Raw genomic sequence first — 10,264 nt, 5'->3', positions numbered from 1 at the left:
CTCAGACTTTAAAATAGAAAAACACTGATGCAGCAGATGTTCGTACACGACTTCTGGCTTGTCGTTCACAGAGCTGTCCGTCATCACACAAATTGGAGTGAGTGAGAACAGATTCAAAGACACAGATGAGTCGCGCAGTAAACGACGCTGTCAGTTTAAGTCACACGGAGAATACAGAGACGAACGCAGTCGTGTCAGGGTGAATTACAGAAACCCAGGGCTGGGATGATGACGCACAGTATGAGAGACTAGCTCAATCACTGAATGTGATTGAAGTGCCATGTGTGGTACTCCCAACTCTGGCCCTTGTGATGCATTGCCCGCTCCTCATTTTGCCTCCTTGGCCAACTCTAGATGCATCATGACCAGTCACCTGCTACCCGCTCCTCCAAAGAAACATAATTATGTGGCGATTTGGAGAAAGACTTAAAGGACACTGTGTCATGATTCGGTGTTATCTCAAGGTGAGCCTGCAGGTTGCAACCTGTCAGCCATCCCTTTCCAAGTTGTAGAAAAATCTAATGTGGCAGCCACTTCACATAAAAACAAAAGTTTAGTTTGTCCATTGGGCTACGTGGAAGAGGCCCAACCTCTGTAGCTGTGAAATGAAGCCGGAAACTGCATTTCCTCAACGTCCACTTGAGGCTGGCTCAGAAGTGAGTGTTATGTTAAAATGTCCAACTTCACAGCAGAAATAAAAAATGTTTACAGCCTGGTACAAAAACAGTTTTGGTCTTACGTCGTCCCTCGCTTAACGCGGTTCACTTTTCACGGACTCCTGTTTCGCGGATTTTTTTCAGTGTAATTTTGCATGCTTTTTTTTTTTTTACAGCGTACTGTACAGTATGAACGCGCATTGTGTTTCTGCGTCCAAATTGGCTAAGGGAAACCGCACATGTGTTTCGCTCCTGTTTAACGGGAGTACTGTACAAAATGTGTGTAAAAAGGTGTAAACAGTGTGTGGTTAGGGGTTTTACGGCCTTAAAACATGTATAATAATTGTAAAACTTACTTCCGGATTTTGTTTATTGCGGGTTATTTTTAGAACGATTCCCCGCGATAAACGAGGGCCACTGTTATTAAGGCTTAAAGCTATGCAAACAAACATGATTGACAAGTGGGTGCATGACAGGTTCATTCAGCCACACAACCTTTTGCCATTTTTGGATTACAAGCTCTTCAGAAACTGTGGGTGGGCTGGGTGGTTAATAACACACTTTCTTCGTATGGTCTGACAAACTCAGAACATTTACTCAGACTTTAAAATAGAAAAACACTGATGCAGCAGATGTTCGTACACGACTTCTGGCTTGTCGTTCACAGAGCTGTCCGTCATCACACAAATTGGAGTGAGTGAGAACAGATTCAAAGACACAGATGAGTCGCGCAGTAAACGACGCTGTCAGTTTAAGTCACACGGAGAATACAGAGACGAACGCAGTCGTGTCAGGGTGAATTACAGAAACCCAGGGCTGGGATGATGACGCACAGTATGAGAGACTAGCTCAATCACTGAATGTGATTGAAGTGCCATGTGTGGTACTCCAAACTCTGGCCCTTGTGATGCATTGCCCGCTCCTCATTTTGCCTCCTTGGCCAACTCTAAGATGCATCATGACCAGTCACCTGCTACCCGCTCCTCCAAAGAAACATAATTATGTGGCAGTAATATTGAGGCGATTTGGAAGAAAGTCTTAAAGGACACGGTGTGCATGATTCGGTGTTATCTCAAGGTGAGCCTGCAGGTTGCAACCTGCAGAATATTCCTCCTGTCAGCTATCCCTTTCTAAGTATTTAGAAAAATCTATTGTGGCAGCCACTTCAACATAAAAACAGAGTTTAGTTTGTCCATTCTGGGCTACTGTGGAAGAGACCCAACCTCTGTAGCTGTGAAATGAAGCCGGAAACTGCATTTCCTCAAACGTCCACTTGAGGCTGGTTCCAGAAGTCACAGCAGAAATAAACATGTTTACAGCCTGGTACAAAAACAGTCTGGGTCTTATATTAAGGCTTAAAGCTATGCACAAACATGTGCCATGACCAGGCTTCATTCAGCTCCACCAACCTCTTTGCCCATTTTTGGATTTACACCGGCTCTTCAGAAACCTGTGGGTGACGCAACATGTTTTCTACAATCTGAGAAGAGGACCTATTGTCTTTGTAGATACAAAGAGCTCATTCTTCAAGTCATGAAAACACAAATTCTTTCCTATACCCATTCCCATTCTTTCCTTACTTTTACATGAATGAAAACATACTTATAGATATTATATTCCATTTCTGCCAGCAGGTCCTTTAACGTCTACTTATATTCCTGCCGCGTGTTTGCTGAATTCGTGCTCAGATGTGTTTTTATATGCACACAATGAGCGTGCAGCTGGTTGTCTGCACACCCGAGAGGATGGAGAGAGAGAGAGGGGTTAGGGAGAAGTCACTGAGTCAATGCATGACCTTGTCCAACCGACTGGGTATCAAACTCATGACAACTAAAACTTTTCCAAGCCCAAAGCCTATTTATACACCCATACAGGCCTCTTTGATGTCGGAACTTAAAAGCACCACTAACTCACCCTGGAGGAAGAAGCCTGGCACATGGAGGATGCTCGGGAAGCCTCAGCCTGTGTGTGTGTGTCGTGTGTGTTAAAATGTGTGTGTGTGTGTGTGTTAAGCTTCATGATGACTAACCGTTTTTTAACTTTCATATTTCCAGACTTTTTACACCTCTCCTCTCTCTTATGTCCATCTGCTCCAGCATCTGAGGTGCAAGTCTTTGTTTCGGAGTGAGAGGTTTGTAATAAGTTTTCACACGTTTGAGCATCTCGTTTTTAAAAAAATAATTCCTCTTCATTCTAAACTGGCACTGTAATAGCTTCAGATTGTTGAGTTGATATACTGTACCCGTGTCTCTTCTGTCAACAAGCCACTGATCCGCGTGCCTACATTGTATTTCTCAGACTGCCTCATATACTACAGAGTTGGGATGTCCTTGGCAGCAGGCCATTTCAATTATCTTTTCGCTTTCACTTTCTCTAGAGTAATCTTTTAATCTTACAGCTATCCACCTCAGTCTCATCCCAGTCTTTGAAAATCACTTAGCAGTTTTCTCTCTCTCTTTAATGTCCATTAAATATTGAATCTTTTTTTCTGTTTTCATTCTGTCGGTGTCTCTCACAGCTGCCCACCGCTGTGCAGGAGCTCTGTAGTGATAATCTGTGACATTTTCATTGAGAAGAAATTCCGATTTCGCTCTTCTTCATCTCTGATTGATACGACACGACAGTGATCCAACTTATGTCGGGTTCATGAACGTCGTCTGTTATGAGCACTTTGTGTCTGAGAAATAAAATGTCTCTGCATGCTTATGGCTGCACTATGTAACTTTGGGCTCTGGCTCGGGAAAAAGTCACACACACCAACTATTTCACTGATTTTAGTGAAACTGGATCATATTTTCAAACTGTAGCTGCTGTTAGCTTATGTTAGGCAGGGTGAGAGTGAGTGTTAGTACCACCGGGAAGAAGAAGGCCACCGGGGGAATGCTGATGGGAAGTGCAGTCGGCGTTGTGCCAGAACCGGAGCTGGGCAATGTAAGCGGCTCAACAGCCTCTATGGACACAGATAATGGTGAAGAGGCCGAACAGGATGTTGACTGAAGAAGCTGAGAATAGAAAAGGAGAGAGTGAGCGAGAACAGCCACATTACACTCAGCACCCCACCTCACCTTTTAGGCAGCCTGTCAACATGTATGATAGCTGTTAATTGAAGGAAAAATGTTGCGACTGCACTTCGTTAAGAGGTCGAATGTCAGGTCAGTGTTGGCGTCCGCTCTTGTTGCTTTGCTCGCTGATAGAGATTCGCAGGATTCGCCAGGTAGCATCATGGGATTACAGCACCGGGCTGACTGTGGAGCAGCAGTAAAGTTTCTCTGGCCACATATATACAAAATAAAGACCAAACTGTTTTATTCCCATGGCAATAACACAGTTAAATCAAATGTTGTAGCCTCATTGTTGAGGTGCAGTATGTGCATGTATTCGTGATCTTTGAATATCAGCAGGATGAAATTTAGGCATTTATTTATTCACAGCTTTCAGCATGTTGTGTTGGAGGGAGTGTATTTATGTATTTATTCATTCATGAGTTGAATTGCCTTGACTGGGGGTGCCACGAATGCTGATACGCTGTTCTCTTGTTGTTGCTGCTGTTTTATATTTGTTCCACTTAGTTTTGTGTCCATCTACCTGTACGATGTGCTGTTGCACAAATCACCACCACTCTGAGGACAAAGTTTTTTTTCCACTGAAACTAAACCCTGCATCGCTGCAGCGAGGTGAAAGATTTACATGATCTGAGGTCATCAGAAACAGTTTCAGCTGGTCAAGTTACTCCTTAACCCTCAAGACCCCAGAAGAACTCTACTACTACTACAACTACTACTACAACTACAACTTCAATTACTACTACTACTACTACTACTACAGTACTACTACAACTACAACTTCAATTACTACTACTACTACTACTACAACTACAATTATTACTACTACTACTACTACTACAACTACTACTACTACAACTACTACAACTACTACTACTACAACTACAACTACAACTACTACTACTACAACTACAACTACTACAACTACAACTACTACTACTACTACAACTACTACTACTACTACTACAACTACAACTACTACTACTACTACAACTACTACTAGAACTACTACAACTACTACAGCTACAACTACTACTACTACTACAACTACTACAACTACTACTACAACTACTACTACAACTACTACTACTACAACTACTACAACTACAACTACAACTACTACTACAACTACAACTACTACAACTACAACTACTACTATTACTACTACTACTACTTCTACAACTACTACAACTACTACAACTACTACTACTACTACAACTACAACTACTACTACAACTACTACTACAACTACAACTACTACTACAACTACATCTACTATAACTACAACTACTACTACAACTACTACAACTATAACTACAACTACTACTACAACTACATCTACTATAACTACAACTACTACTACAACTACTACAACTACTACTACTACTACTACTACTACAACTACTACTACTACAACTACTACTACAACTACTACTACAACTACAACTACTACTACAACTACTGCTACAACTACTACTACTACTACAACTACTACAACTACAACTACTACTACAACTACTACAACTACTACTACTACTACAACTACTACAACTACAACTACTACAACTACAACAACTACAACTACAACTACTACTACAACTACTACTACAACTACAACTACTATAACTACAACTACAACTACTACTACTACTACATCTGCTCCTGCACAATGAACAGCTCTATCTCAAATACAGAAAGACAAAGTGTCAAAGTTTGATTCAACACTGAACCAGAACAGAAATAAAAACTGTTGTAAATACTTGTTATCTTCATAAGAACCAACATCAGTACAGTCACCACAGGTGAGCCCTCCCTGCCGACTCTTCAGTGAAAACAGCCTCCGTCTCTGCAGCGCGAGCCGGTTAAGTCCCGCTGTTTATCTACGGTGGTTATGTGATGAAATTTCGAGCAACCCACATTGTTCTAACAAACAACAGTAATGTGGTAGCAGGCAGTGTCTTTGGCGACTTCAGAACTACGAGAAAAGATCTTTGAATTTATGCTGGAAAGTCACAACGACCCAGCTCCCTGCCGACTGTCCCCCAGAAAACAGAACTCCGTCTGGGCCGTGAGAGCCGGGTGAGTCCCTCTGTTTACTGATGATGTGATGATGTGATGTAACGTGGGCAAAATATTGAACTCACAATGTCTTTGTCTTTGTTAGGATCTCCCTCACAACTAGAGTTGCAAAGAGGCCAGAAACTTTCCATGGGAAGTTAAACTTCAGAATCAGAAACTCTGTTTCTGATAACTGTTGGGTGTAATTTAAACAAACTGTATCATATTCAAAATCTGATATATCATATTCATTTGTTCATCCGCAGCAGAGGGGAAGGGTGGTGCACAGGTCTGGACCAATGACGGTATCTTGACCTGTGTGGCGGCTGTTGCAGTGCATCGTGGGATTTGTAGTACAAGTGGTGGGAGTGCGTTTTACCGGCAGGCCATTATTGGGCCGGGCCTTGAGTTTGACATACTTGCAGTAAGCAGTGTGCTACGTGCATGTGATTGAGGAATAGCAGATATTCAAGTGGACCTGCAAGAAATCTGGTTGTTTTAGTCAAGATGATGCTAAAATATATTTTCCCCAACTATATTTAAGTTCCCTGTTTACGGCCAACCTTCAGTCTTGTAAATTCCCAGTTTATTCCTGTTAATTCCCATTGAAAGTTGGATTTTTATCTCAGATTTACAGAGTGTAAACCTACAAAAAATCAACGTAATATCAACGTAATGAAGTATATTTCTGGTTCAGGTTATTGATGTCAATTTAAAGGTCCAGTGTGTAGAATTTTATTGCATCTTGTAGTGTAATCCTCACATCACCCTCACCTTCTTAGTGTAAAGGACAAACAACACTTGAAAGTCAGTATTTAGTTTGTCTCCATGAAAGAGGACCCACTCCCTCTGTAGATATAAAAGGAGAATTTTAAGTGACAAATATAAAAAGATTTTTTTATTTTCAGGCGATTATACATGCATGAAAATATGGTTATGAATATTATATTCCATGTCCAAGGCCCCAAATCACACAGCTGTGTTTTTCAATGTTTGGATTCGATGTTATAATGACGGGCGCTCCGAGGTCAAAAAGGGTTAAATCGTATAATTCTATTCTAACTAGATTCAAAAAATCTGACACGCGTCAACAGCCTCCCTTCACCTGAACTTCACCTTCCTTTCACTTCAGCTGGATTGATTCTGGTTTTGAATGAAGACGGCCGGTTTGGGTAAAATAAAAATTCAGGCCGTGGCACCACTCCCACTCAGTCTGTCTCTTTGTCTGACTACCACTCTTTGCTCGGCTGCCTCTGACCAACTATCTGCCCGAGTGCTCCCTCTCTCTCTCTCTCTCTCTCTCTCTCTCTCTCTCTCTTGCTCTCTGCCCATCAGATCAGTGTGTTGCTCACAGTCAGGGAGAGAGGAGGTGTGAAAAGCTCACGCAGAGAGAGCAACCCCAGGAAATGCCAAAGAATGACTGAAACAAGGAAAGTGTGTCAGTGCATGTGTGTGTGACTGATTGTGTGTGTGTGTGTGTGTGTGTGTGTGTGTGTTACATGTCATCCCTCTCTCTCTCTGTCTGGTCTCCTGCCTCTCTTCACTTCAGTGGATAAGACTCTCGGCTTGACACTGTTATAATGCATGACGTGAGCTCTGAAAAATCCAAACCTTGTTGTTTTAGTCAAAGTGGGGCTGCTATAAATATTCTGCAGCTCCTCACACACACACACACACGCTCTAAATATAGAGCACATTTACAAGTAAGTGTAACCGCTGAACGTCTCAGCAGCAACATGAAATATGTTTTTAAGGACACGTGTGCACGCTGCAGTGATTGTCCCGAGTCGGGATGCACGCGAGCAGCCTGTGAGGTACACGGTGATGATGGTTTAGTTGTAGATGTTTCGACACTTAAATGCTGCAGGAGAGGAAATGGAGAGCTGTGCCCTCTGTGAATGATATTAAGCATTAATGGGCAAGAAAAACACTCCACACACACACACACACACACTTCAGCGGCTCCTGAGAGGAACAGTTCTGCAGCTTTATCAACCCTGAAATGGAAAGTGGTTTGTGGTATTAAAAAGGAATACGTGACTGTGCCAAGCAAGCGGAGGCGGCGACGGTTGTTGGTCAGGAGGAAGAGAGAGGAAGGGATGGTCCAGAGGGCAAACAGGGTCTCTGTAGACCCAATTAACCCTCCCGTGTAACATGATTCTGGTCCAGAGATGAGCCTCCCTTTGGATCAGAACGGGGGGAAAGGAGCTGCTGCTCGACACATCGCTGAGAGAGGAAACATTAATAATCAGAAGCAATAAAGAAAAAATACTGACTTTTAATTCAGCACATGAAGCATCACTTAAATAATAAAAATACTACTGAAGACTACATCCAAAGGAGTTCATCAACATGTCAGGCTGCTCTATAAAAATACATGTTTGTATTATTAGTTAGTAATATTATTATCACCTCCCCTCCAGTGTCTGTCCAGCACTGACACACTCATGTTTTCTTCACGATATTTTAGAGTTTGTCATTGCGTGTACTAATCTTACATCCAATGAAACGCTTTCTCTCTTCTGGCGCCGGAGCGGAGTGTTTGATCCAGTCTATGGCCGGGCCTCACTGATTATTGTACAAAAGCACAACTTTAGAACTTTGTTCAGTGATTTTGGTGAAACTGGATCAGATCTTATTCACATTATATTTGCTGACGTCCTCCGGCTGCTCAGCTTCAGCCTAACAACTTGCTGAAGTAGCTAATCACTAATTAACTGCTAACAGAACCGGGCTCAGCAGTTTGACTGGACCCGGCTTACGCACAGCTGATTTACAGACTTTTCCAGTCATCAGCTCGATCAGCCGTGTAGCTAACTGAACTGACTCAGCTCTGTGATACCAGGGTCCAAACCGGACAATGTTGGCCCCCCTCTCCGGTCTCAGAGGTTGTTTTAAGTCTCGGGTCTAGCAGCAAAGCATGGCTGGGGGGTGTAATCAATGAAATGCTACCTTTATTTTACTCAGACTTTGGATTTATCTCTGAAATAACGGACTTAATACAGAATCCACGCGTCTGAGCTGCCATCGCTGTGGCGAATCAGTGATGCAGTGTGTTCTGAACACACAGGGAACAAAACACGGCACCGCAGCTGCTGAATTTATTCAGAGTTGACATAAAAAATGCCAACGTGAAGTGATATAAACTGCTGAATTAATTATCAGAGTGTCTTCAGCTGCACAGCACAGGCATTATAAATTCGACTATAAACTTCAGAATAAGATGTCTCCTGCCAAAATGCCACTTGGGAGTTGTAGTAGTTGGGAGATTAATTGATTTAAGGGTTTTGTTTCAGCTTCCACTCGCCGTTATCAGAGCAGGTGACAGAATTTAAAGCTCTGTGATTGGCTGTGCCAAAACGTACCTTAAAAGTCGTGATTAACTTCCCACTTCTCATTTTCGTGCACACAGGCTTTTTTAAAAAAATCAAAGATTCAGATATTTTCTGAAGCATTTGTTCGTCTGTTGTTTTCTTCACAAGAACAAGAACAAGAAGCACAGCGACACGAGTGTGTGTAAAAGTCACCACGACCCGCTCAGTCCTGCCAAGTCTTAGTCGTAGGTTTGAGTCGAGTGTTTGGCAAAGAGAGGATGGTTGTTGGCAGAGCTATTTTTAGATTCACAGAGGACAACAGATGGAAAAAACACCATAGAGATCAACGTGATGATGTATATTTTAGGTTCTGGTTCTGGTTATTGATGACAACTTGTGCCATACAATACAAATTTTAAAATGACTGTCACTGTTCTTTCTCTGACCACAGGTGGAAAATATGACTTCCTACTTTCACACGAGAGGCAAAATTAGATTTAAGGAGAGGTGCAGGCTCTGGTTCTGGCTGCTGCAGGTTTGGACCATCAAAGTGTGACCACAGGTGAAGACGCGGAGCTGGTGCATGATTTGCAGCATTGTAATGAGCTGCACAGGCGTCGTGTTTCCGTGCATGTGTAATTATCACGTGTGGATAATGCTACTGAACTGTGTGGGGACCTCCCACTGTGGGTCCTTCATAGCCCAGTCCCCTGTGCTTTCACATCTGGCTGGAGCTTTGATGTAGCAGGTGTGCCATCTACATGTCACACACACACACACACACACACACACACACTGCCACCATGTTGCAGAATGAATGAGAGACACAACCCTTTGTTGGAAAGTAGAAAGAACACACACACACACACACTGTCGATTTGGCGTTCGGGGACTGTTTTTGATACGTTTTAATCACATTCACACATCTTAGCTTACAGAGGCTTTAATGAACAAAGGAGACCTGGCTGAAACACACACACACACACACACACACACACACAGACACACACGGCTGTCAGGCGTAAATCATTTGGGATGAACGTTGACGTGACTTGAGTCTCTCTACTCGTATGAAAGGCCTGATCTAACATCGTTTTCCCTCCTGGTGCTGCGGCAGAATTGTATTTCACAGAGAAAAAAGATGCCTAAACACACACACACACACACACACACA

The sequence above is a fragment of the Larimichthys crocea genome, chromosome XVII (genome assembly GCF_000972845.2).
Source record: "Larimichthys crocea isolate SSNF chromosome XVII, L_crocea_2.0, whole genome shotgun sequence".
NCBI classification, from domain to species: Eukaryota; Metazoa; Chordata; class Actinopteri; family Sciaenidae; genus Larimichthys; species Larimichthys crocea.
The sequence above is the reverse complement of the archived record's forward strand: the minus strand, read 5'-3'. Positions refer to the sequence as shown.